The sequence below is a fragment of the Struthio camelus genome, chromosome 14, assembly GCF_040807025.1.
Source record: "Struthio camelus isolate bStrCam1 chromosome 14, bStrCam1.hap1, whole genome shotgun sequence".
Lineage (NCBI taxonomy): Eukaryota > Metazoa > Chordata > Aves > Struthioniformes > Struthionidae > Struthio > Struthio camelus.
Window position 1 is genome coordinate 18,442,489 of NC_090955.1, and position 9,632 is coordinate 18,452,120.

At 36.9% G+C, this 9,632-nt stretch overlaps 1 long non-coding RNA gene across 1 annotated transcript; it reads right to left on the minus strand.

Moving 5' to 3' along the window:
- Positions 1 to 611: 611 nt before the first annotated feature.
- LOC138060963 (uncharacterized) lies at positions 612 to 5,880 on the minus strand. The gene is made up of 3 exons (XR_011134475.1): positions 5,767 to 5,880; positions 4,374 to 4,438; positions 612 to 676 (listed from the first exon to the last, which is right to left on the minus strand). It is a non-coding gene; the product is annotated as an uncharacterized lncRNA (long non-coding RNA).
- Positions 5,881 to 9,632: the final 3,752 nt, after the last annotated feature.

Here is a 9,632-nt window from a genome sequence, read left to right on the forward strand (position 1 = left end):
CAAGTGTTCACACTGGCATTCCTAAAGCAGTTTTGATGCTAGTATAGCATACATGACATTAACTCTAAATACTAATGTTGTGGTAACTTCAGATATAGTATATGCATGAATTAAAGCACAGTTTTAGCAAAGCCAGCTGAATCAAATATAAACGCACCAAACAATTTAATTTGAAATACTCCACAGAATCCTTTCTAATCCTGACAACATTGTTCCAAGTTAATAAACAAGGTACAAAGCATCAGTTTACAACTAATCTACTGGAGACAGGGACAATTTGTCCTGTACTCGCATTATTTACACATGAAGGACAAGGAAGGCTATCCATTTAAGACAGTTAACTTCTTTTTTATGAGATTAAAGAGACAGAGAGGGGGAGGGAGAAACTACCCTCAGATCAGCCTTCCATTCAAATGGTGCTTGTCAGCGCAATAACCAGCTACAGGCTGCAGGGTCCATTGCAACATGTTTTTAAGTAGTACTTCCACATGATCTACTTGCCACACCAACCTATCTCTTTCCTATTTCTAGTGGGGCAGCTGTTTTGGGGCTTCTGCAAGAAAGCAAGTAAGAGAGACATTACCTTAGATGAACCATCTTCACTCTATCCCCTTCTCACATATGTTTCCCACATTAAATCACTTTTTAAGCCATTGATGCACAAAACTCTACTTGTCTGCAGACAAAGGAGAGAGGAATCATACAAAGATTTCTAAAACTTAGTATGTTAATTTTAATGCACACATTTTAATAGGTGTGCATTCTTTCAGCTAACTCATACTCGAGATCAGGCTTTACACCTGAACAACACAAATCACTGACATATATCCATTCACCGTTTGGGGTTTTTTTAAACAAGCACTGACAATAAAGAATTTTCTTTTTGTTTTCTGTTTTCATAGTGCTTTCTATAGTAGGCTCATGGCACACGGCCAAAATTCTTAAGCACTAAAATAACACAATTAAATAATTTTAATCAGTATTTCTCCCTTGAAATGAGTAGAAAAGGCAACTAGGATGTATAATGGTATGCTACTGTAAAGGGTCCCTTCTCCTATTTCCCAGTGGAAATGCAGAATTCATTCACAGACTTTTCTGTGGACCAGATTCTCAGCTAATGTGAACCATATTGGTTGAGTGGTATTTCAGTGATTCATCCCAGATGAGGAGGTATTCTCCGAGAGAAGCGCAACTAACTTTGGAGGAGACTGCTGAAAAATCTGCAGCCGCAGACCATCATTTTGGAACAATGTTAAGAAAAAGCAACAGATAAACAGAGGAACAATTTCTCTCTTCTACCTCTGTCTCAAAAAATTCTACATTCATTTATCCGTTTTTTGCCTTCCAAGTGTGGAAATGAGGTTTCATGATTTTAGACCTGGTATTAGGTCACAGCAACTAATACAGAATCATATGAGCTCTTCAGGTGCTCCAGTTAAGCTTTCTGGGCTGCTCTCAGTCTTAACTAGTAGTCAGGTTCTGCAGAACTTGGCTGCATCATTATGTTCTTTTCCAGTCAAGAAAACCAGGAGTCAACTATGCACCTCTCCACTCATTCCACTCCATTGTTTATATTATTACAGCACATACTCAGCAGGAATTAGCGCTCCCCTGGAGATTTCTGGAGACTTATTTTTTTAATCCAAGATGTTGCTGAGTCAAGCTATTATCAGCCCAGCTGAAGTCTGTAACTTCAAATAAGAATTTCATTTTTACAAACTAAAAATATTTTTACTGGAAGTAGATTAGGCATAAGGTTTACTCAAGACCATTACCCACACATAGTAGCCATGTTTTGCATGGTGTGTCCATTAATATTCATCAGTCTTATAGAGGAATGGAATGACTACCACTGAATCAATCAATAAACTATTCCTGATTTAATTTTTTTAAATATCTTCAAATGCTAATACAACTAAACACTTACATAATTCTCCCAATTAAAAAAAACATCCCTAAGAGTTTGAATGACTCAAACAATTCATAATAAGATACTGAGTTCTTCAGCTTTAAGTCACAAGGTCAAATCTATTAGCAGCCAGCAGTAACAGAAAGTCATTCTCATGGAATGCTTTTATAACAGTCCTATACAAAATACTGTTGTCACTGCAGCTCTGCACAGCTTGTTGAACTTGCTTCAAATTGGCTTTGCAAATCATTTTGTTGAATACAGCTGCCTTGATTTCATATGTCCAAATGGACTCTCTCACTCCCCCAAAGTAGTCCAGGACCCATAGAACATGAAGAAGAAATTTTACAGACCATGACATGGCCTACTGAGTCTGTCACTACACGGACAACTTACTCCGCGACAGAAACCTTAGCTATGCAAGTGGTCAGTGCAATCTAAAAACTAAAATAACTGCTTTGGAATTAACTGGACATCTTGAAGGCGTAGGAGAAGAAGTTGTGAAGAAATTTTTAGAGAATCCTCTTCGTATAACATTGGTGCTATCTGCAATGTCAGGGCTTGTTTTTCTATTCTGGAACTTAATGATATGCATCAGAATTCAACTGGCAGGGAAGAAAGATTGCAGTGCACATAACTTCAGCAGAGCTTTTTGAAACACTACCAGCAGGCTACTATTATGCTATTACTGCAAATGATTACTTCAATAAATGGCTAGAACAGCCTTTACTTCCCAGGTTACTTCCAGAACAGTAATCAAGGCCTCATTTTCAGTCATGAAGGAAATCCAAATGAATTAGTCTTTGACAATGGGCATAAATTTATGTTTGTGGAATCTGATGAATTTCCAGATGAGAGAATTATTAGTCACAGACATTCTTCCATCTACTGCCATTAAATCAATTCATGAAGAGAGTGTTTTAACAAGATTTTGAAAGGTCCTTTGCGAGTTGCTTTCCTACAAAAAAGGTTGTGGCAATAATTTGCTTAGCCGTTCTTTGCAAACTTAACAGAAACTCCTCCAGTGCACAAATCCAGATGTCTCGCAGAACTGCAGCACGGAAAGACTGTATTATACAAAGTTTTGGTCACTCAGAAATCTGCCAGACTGGTACAATAACACCCACACAACCGAATGTGCAAGACTGTGACACAAATAAGAAAAGACAAATGTATACTGATGTAGTATGTGTGTGATGCTGTTGCTTCTTCTGCTGTTGCTGTTTCATTTCTTAATCTGTTTTTATTAAAATCAAAATGCTAATACTAATTCACAGTTTGCGGAACAGAAATAGGTTTTCTGCACATTTGTTTCAGTGGAGAAAACACACAATACTTTTCACTTGTCTACTCAAAGGATAGGCTTATAATTCTCAGTTGGATTTGGTAATTTCAGTTATTTATTTACAATTTTTCAGCAATGAAATGAACAACTGATATTTCTACGCCATCTGTATCAGTACAGCCATGTAGTAATTGACAAAAGCTGTAAATGTATATGATCCCAGCTGCTTTTCTTTGCGTTCCTGTTCTTACCACTGTACCATAACACTTGGATAACGTTCAGCTATAAAGGTATGAAATTTTTATAAAACCAGCCAATATGCTCTAGAGAGGGGGAGATATTCTACTTATCTATGGGATCTCCCATTGACTCTCAGTGCAAAGAATCATTTTCATTCAAGGGGCAAATTCAATTAAAACTTTAACTACTGTAATTATTTAATGCATCTATTAATATAATTATTTAATAATATTCAATTAATAATTGTATCAATATGTTAACAATTAATGTAACTACATTAAATGCACTGCGCCATTTAGTACGTTTTCACAAGCACCCTTCCTTCTGCCTGCCGCTTTTCTTGCAGCATCTTACCTTTGTTATTCACAATTCTTCTCAGTTTAGCGCATGCTATAAATTACTTCAAACTTAACTTCAAATATAAAACTCAAATGAAATGTAGGACTGTTAATCAAGAATTAAAATGTATTAAAATTTGCACAGATATTTGCACTCCTGAACTATTGCTAGGAAAAGAGCATCAGCTCTTATTTCAAACTGCATATAATATGCTCTGCAATATCCAAATAATTCTTTATTAGCAGCTAAGGCAAAAGGAATGTACATATTTTGGCTTTTATAAGGATAATGATCCTTATAAAATAAATAAGCCAAAGAAATCTGTTTAGGAGTTTACACCTGTGTTTGCTCATGAATTTCTATTTGTTAACAGACCTGTGACAAATGCATTCCTCTTCTGATAGGTGTTACTATCTGTCCAAAAGCAATTAACGTAAACTCTGTCAGAACAACAAAGCAAATCAAAGCTCAGCTGCTTTTGGTGCACTGTCCTTTGGCCCTGCCAAAATCACTCTGCTAGCAAGAAATTAGCAGTCTAGCCATCTTTCAACACAGTATTGTTATTTCTTCCCTTCCATTAATACTGCTGCATGCTTTTACCTTTACAAGGATTCTTCTCAAAAGCTCTGTTTTTTCTTTAGCTCTCCAGGGTAGCCAGCAGCTTCCTAAAACATAATACATAGTGAAAAAATCAAATAAAAATACTAGGGATGAACTTAGCGTCTAATTTCTTTAATTTATTATGTTAGCTGTTAAACCCACAGTTTAGTTTACCATGTGCAAAAATGAAACATGCTGTCCAAATTTTCAGATTCTCCAACTGGCTTCGTTCTAACTCCCACAATTAAATATAGTGAAGATCTCTTTTACCTAATATACAATTTATGTGATTTTCAAATTATCTGACAACACACGTAGAGAATATTTAGCTATGTACGTTTACTATATTTCCCAAAAATAACGTCTACATTTAGGAATATTTTATTTGGACCAACTTACAGACATCAACCCATATACACATATAGGTCTAACTGCCTAACTCATGAGCAAGTGACAACATACACAGTAAAGCAATATTAACGTACAACAGCAACCAATAACCAATTTTGCCTTGGAGTCTATGAGAGTCTATTTTAATTATTATTATTATCATTTAAAATATATGTGCTATGCACGAAAACCTGATTGACAACAACTAAATTGCAAACTAAATGGATTGGCAATACCTACACATGCTTCATTAATTAGCAATTACTGCATGCAAACTCTCAGAACAGAAGCCAGGCTTATATTCTGTGGCTAAGCACATACAAATGAGGCACGAGTTATTTCTATTTTACTGCATTGCACAACACTCACAGTCAGTTTTTAAGTTTTATGTAAGAACATGGGACCATCATCAGGTGCCAATACTGCTGTTTATCACCCTTCTGAAGAAGGTTTTTATGTGGTGGAACAATGGCTAGCACTGATAGTGAAGGGGCCATCTGCACCTGGAGTCTTCTCAAATTAAGCAACAGTCAAGCAGGACAAGCCAGCAGCCTTCTAAAAAATGTTCTTGACAAACTTAGTCTGGATACATCTTCTCATCAACATTCTTCATTGCTAGTACTCTGTGAGTTACCTTCAGGAACTTCTCTTATGCTTCACTCTCAGGGACTTGGCAGAAAAAACATTTTTCTGTGGAAAATTCTGGGCTCACTGGCACTCATAGTGATTGAATACTGTGCAATCTCCCCCCCACACACACCTTTTTTTTGAGCTGTCAGTAAATCTTCAAAATTCACAACTTTGAGGAGAAAAAAAAGTTTAATCTCTATATTTAGCTTTCTTGGGGTGGTTACGCTCAGATAGTTTTCACCAGAACTTTACAGTTTGACACTGCAATACATTATGCCAGGGACTCAAAATGCACCAGCACAAGTTTTCCAATGATATGACAATACTTTTTTTTAGGACTAATATTGTGAAAGATTTGAATGGTACTGCTCACCACTACTGCAAATATCAGAGATGGACGGCAAGTCTGTCCAATGCGCACGGACTGACAGAATGGGAGCAGGCTGAATCACCAAACGCAGTTCTGGCGGGGCGATGGCTACACAGAGGACCTAAGCGGGATCAGAAATATACACAAGGCAGAATCATTAATGGAAAGGGTAGAGAGAAAACACAAGTTTGACTGATAGGGAGAACAACTTGAGAGCATAAATGATGGGGGTTGAAAGGAGAGAAGAATCTTTTTTTGTCAGGAGCTGTTCTTTTCGCTCAGATTTGACTTGATAGTAAAGGAGGGCTCTCAGGCAGCTTGCTGACCCAGGCACATGCTGCTACGGGATTAAATACTCCCCAGCTCCACTCTCTTGCTATCACACATCTACCATTTTCATTTGCAGTGCTTAATCCCAGCTATGCATGAAATCAAAACTTGCAGTGAGAGGTAGGGCTGCTCTCCCCAGAACAGGTTTTGCCTAACCTCAAGCCAGACAAGCAAAGAAGCAACTGCTAACCTAGTAATACAGTTGTCACTCCTTCACTCTCAAACACTCGTTCAGCCATCACAAGGGTGATACAGATCAGAGAGGCATACAGTCATGCCTCAGTCACAGCTCCTCCTAGGGTCCAACCTCATTCACCCCCTTCAGCAACTTTCTGCATGCGACTTTTTCACAGAACATCCTTCATGAACAGTTCAGACACCCCAAGTTATGTAAATCAAAGCATCTCCAGAGTGTTTTAATGAGCAATGGCTACAGACAGCCCTTTCAGGAGCCCAGAGCAGCGAGGGAGAACTGCCCTCTGCCGGTGCCCTTCCCCGAGCCTTACCAGCTACGCAGGGATGCTTTTTGCCAGTTTCATGCAAGCAAGGATAAGAGCGAAGGGAACAATGCCACCCTTTTCAAGGCCTCTTACCTTGCCACGTTTGCCTTAATAAGGGATCGGCAAAATAAAGAATGTTGTCTCCAGTGCGCTTAATCCAAAAAGGCTTCTTGAGATTTGACTGAATTTATAACTCAAAACATCAGAGAGAGAAATCTCGGAGCAAGTTTTTCTTCCCTCAGCTAAACTGCTCTTAAGTTTTCTCCACAGATTTGCCTTTCACACAACTTCAAGTCTTCACACCTAGGAGAAGATTTCTATTCCTATTAAACTGCTCAACATCCCCTTCCAGGATGGCACAACTTGCTAACAGAAGGCGAACTACCCTGGAAGAATGTATGTGCACTGGTGTGTTAGACGCAGGGTTACTTGGATATAACCTGAAGGAAAAAACGTAACACTGTCAGCTTCCAAGCACTGAATAGACACTTCCAGTATGTGTTTCTTTTTTTTTTTTTTTTTTCATATCAAGAAAGATGTAGATCTCATTTCAGATTTGAGCCACTGAGCCACTGTTGTAAAAACAACAGTAATTACTTCCTCCAAGTCACAGTGTTTCAAGAAACAGACATGTCCTAGCGAATGAAAAGGTAATTCTTACCTTACTGTAATGAGTACTGAATCACATAAACTGCTTGTTAAACCGCACGTTAAACAACAATTCTTGCAAGAGCAAGCCTTTCAGAAACTGAAACTCCGTAACATTCCATTATCTCAGGTAGTACAACCACGCAGAAACAACCAGACAACCAAAATAATTTATAACTAAAATGCAAGTGCCAACTTTTTGACTCTGATTCACAGGTAAAGCTCTAGGATTGAGGGAATGAAGGTATGAAATCAGGTCCCTAAGAAAGCTCTCCTTTACTTAAACTTTGCTTACCCAGGATTGCATTTAACAGTCATGGAAGAGTGAGTATCAATGATGCAGAAAGCACTTGGTAATTTATTTTGTAAAAAACTTTTTAACAGTTTTTGGAAGTCACAGCTGGATATCCGGCAGAAATTAAATGAACATTGTATTTTATGACATGACTCTGTAAAGTTCGGAAGAACTGACGATAACAGTACCTTTAGAAATTTCTCCTACAATCACGTGTTGATTAAGATTTATTTTTCTGAAAGACTTTTAGGCATAATATTCAATATTCCACTACGAAATGCACTGTTCCTTTCTTAACATAAGTCATTTATTTATCTACAATTTCTGCATTCACGTGGGTGATTTATCATGCACTGCAAAAATGAAAGAATTACACACCTCTTTCCCACACCAGATATACTTGACTCCAATAATTACTATTTCAGGGTAGTTACTTGTTACATTCATTTTCCTGTAGATAAATGAAAATGCAGAGTATGGTGGAAAATGGAATTTGGCCTGCCGAATCAAATATTTATTTCCCAAATGCAAGGGAATTTCTGCCTTCCAAGGCAGAAGGTGTTAACACATAGGAAGAGCTCTGTTAGTGCATCTCAAAAGCAAGGATTAGCATAACAATGTATAACTGTTTCTCCAAATATTACGTGAAAGCAAAACATACCTGCAGGTTTAAAATGAGAACTGAAACAAGTGGTGAAGTAAAATGAACGTTAATCTGGTATTTTATTAGTTTAAAATTTATTATATTAAGGTAATTTTACATCGGTATTTATATAAAAATATTACTGGAATACACTATCACTTGTGGCAGACATGTATGATATTTGTGTGTTTATGGTTGTACATATATTGCCTCTGACATTACATGTAATAGGGGCTGAGAGGGTTAATGTATTAGTCCTTTCTTTCTGGAGTCCTGGGTTCAAATTTAGTTCAAGTCACAAGTGAAAATGAGTTTGGTGGTCTCAAAGCAAAACACATTTGTCCGTATGCTACAAAACCACCACATAATTTGGCACATGTCTACTCAATTGAATGTTTTTGCTCCGAAGACCAGAGCCGAAATAGCTGGAATGCTGCAGGTTGGCTTTGCGGTATGCCGAGAGGAGCATGTGGGAAAACATTATTGCTTGCCTGCTCTATGAATAGATCTTGTAGAGGCAACAGCCTCATGCATATCATCCGTTTCACCATGAATCTCTAAACTACTCATTAGCAGCAAAAGACATTATCCTTTTATAAGCGTAATACAGAAGAAATTTTGTATTTTTGTTTTTTTAAGATTCTTCTTGCTTTCAAAAAACTTTGGAAATGTTCTAGCAGCTGAAATCTGAAGTTTTTCAGAGAACTTTTGTAAAGTAATTAAAAATACTTAGAAAAATTGAAAAGTGAAACTCTGACTCCTCCGATTTCACTCAGAGCCTTTTCATTTATTTCAGTGAACTTGGAATTTCATTATAGTCATTTAATTTTGTCACATTTTTCCTGAAGAGTCTGCATTATTCCAAACAGACACAATGAGAAAATAGGAAACCAGTCATTTTTTATTTAAACCTGTTTCAAGAAACGTTACAGTAATTATTAAAAAATAATAATAATTGAAAATATATTACGTCACATATCTATTGAAAATATATTTCTATAAAATAAATATTGGATAATTGGACAAGATTAAAGATTTTTGTTCTTTATCACACACTAATTATATCTGAAATATCAGACAAAATTACCAGCAAGTAATTTTTCCTCCCAGAATTCAGTAATTTATTTAAATTATTAAAAGAAATGATGTAAAGGTCAAGAAAAAGGTCAACACTGGATTTGTTTTAAATATTTCATTCTTGAAAATTCTGCTTTTAGACACAGAATACTGACGTGCCAGAGAGCTATTTGTCTTGCTTGCAGAATGAATGCACACAAATTTTTGTGAGCCCTTCCAGTAAGACATTTCCAGATCCCAAGTGGCATATTTAGAACATGCAAAACTGAATGACCAAAAGGGTAAAATCCATAAAGGTTTCTCAGCCCTTCACCATTTTCACCTGGAATGTGTTTGAGCACTGCATCAGAAACTATCTGTTTGTTTACAGTGACTG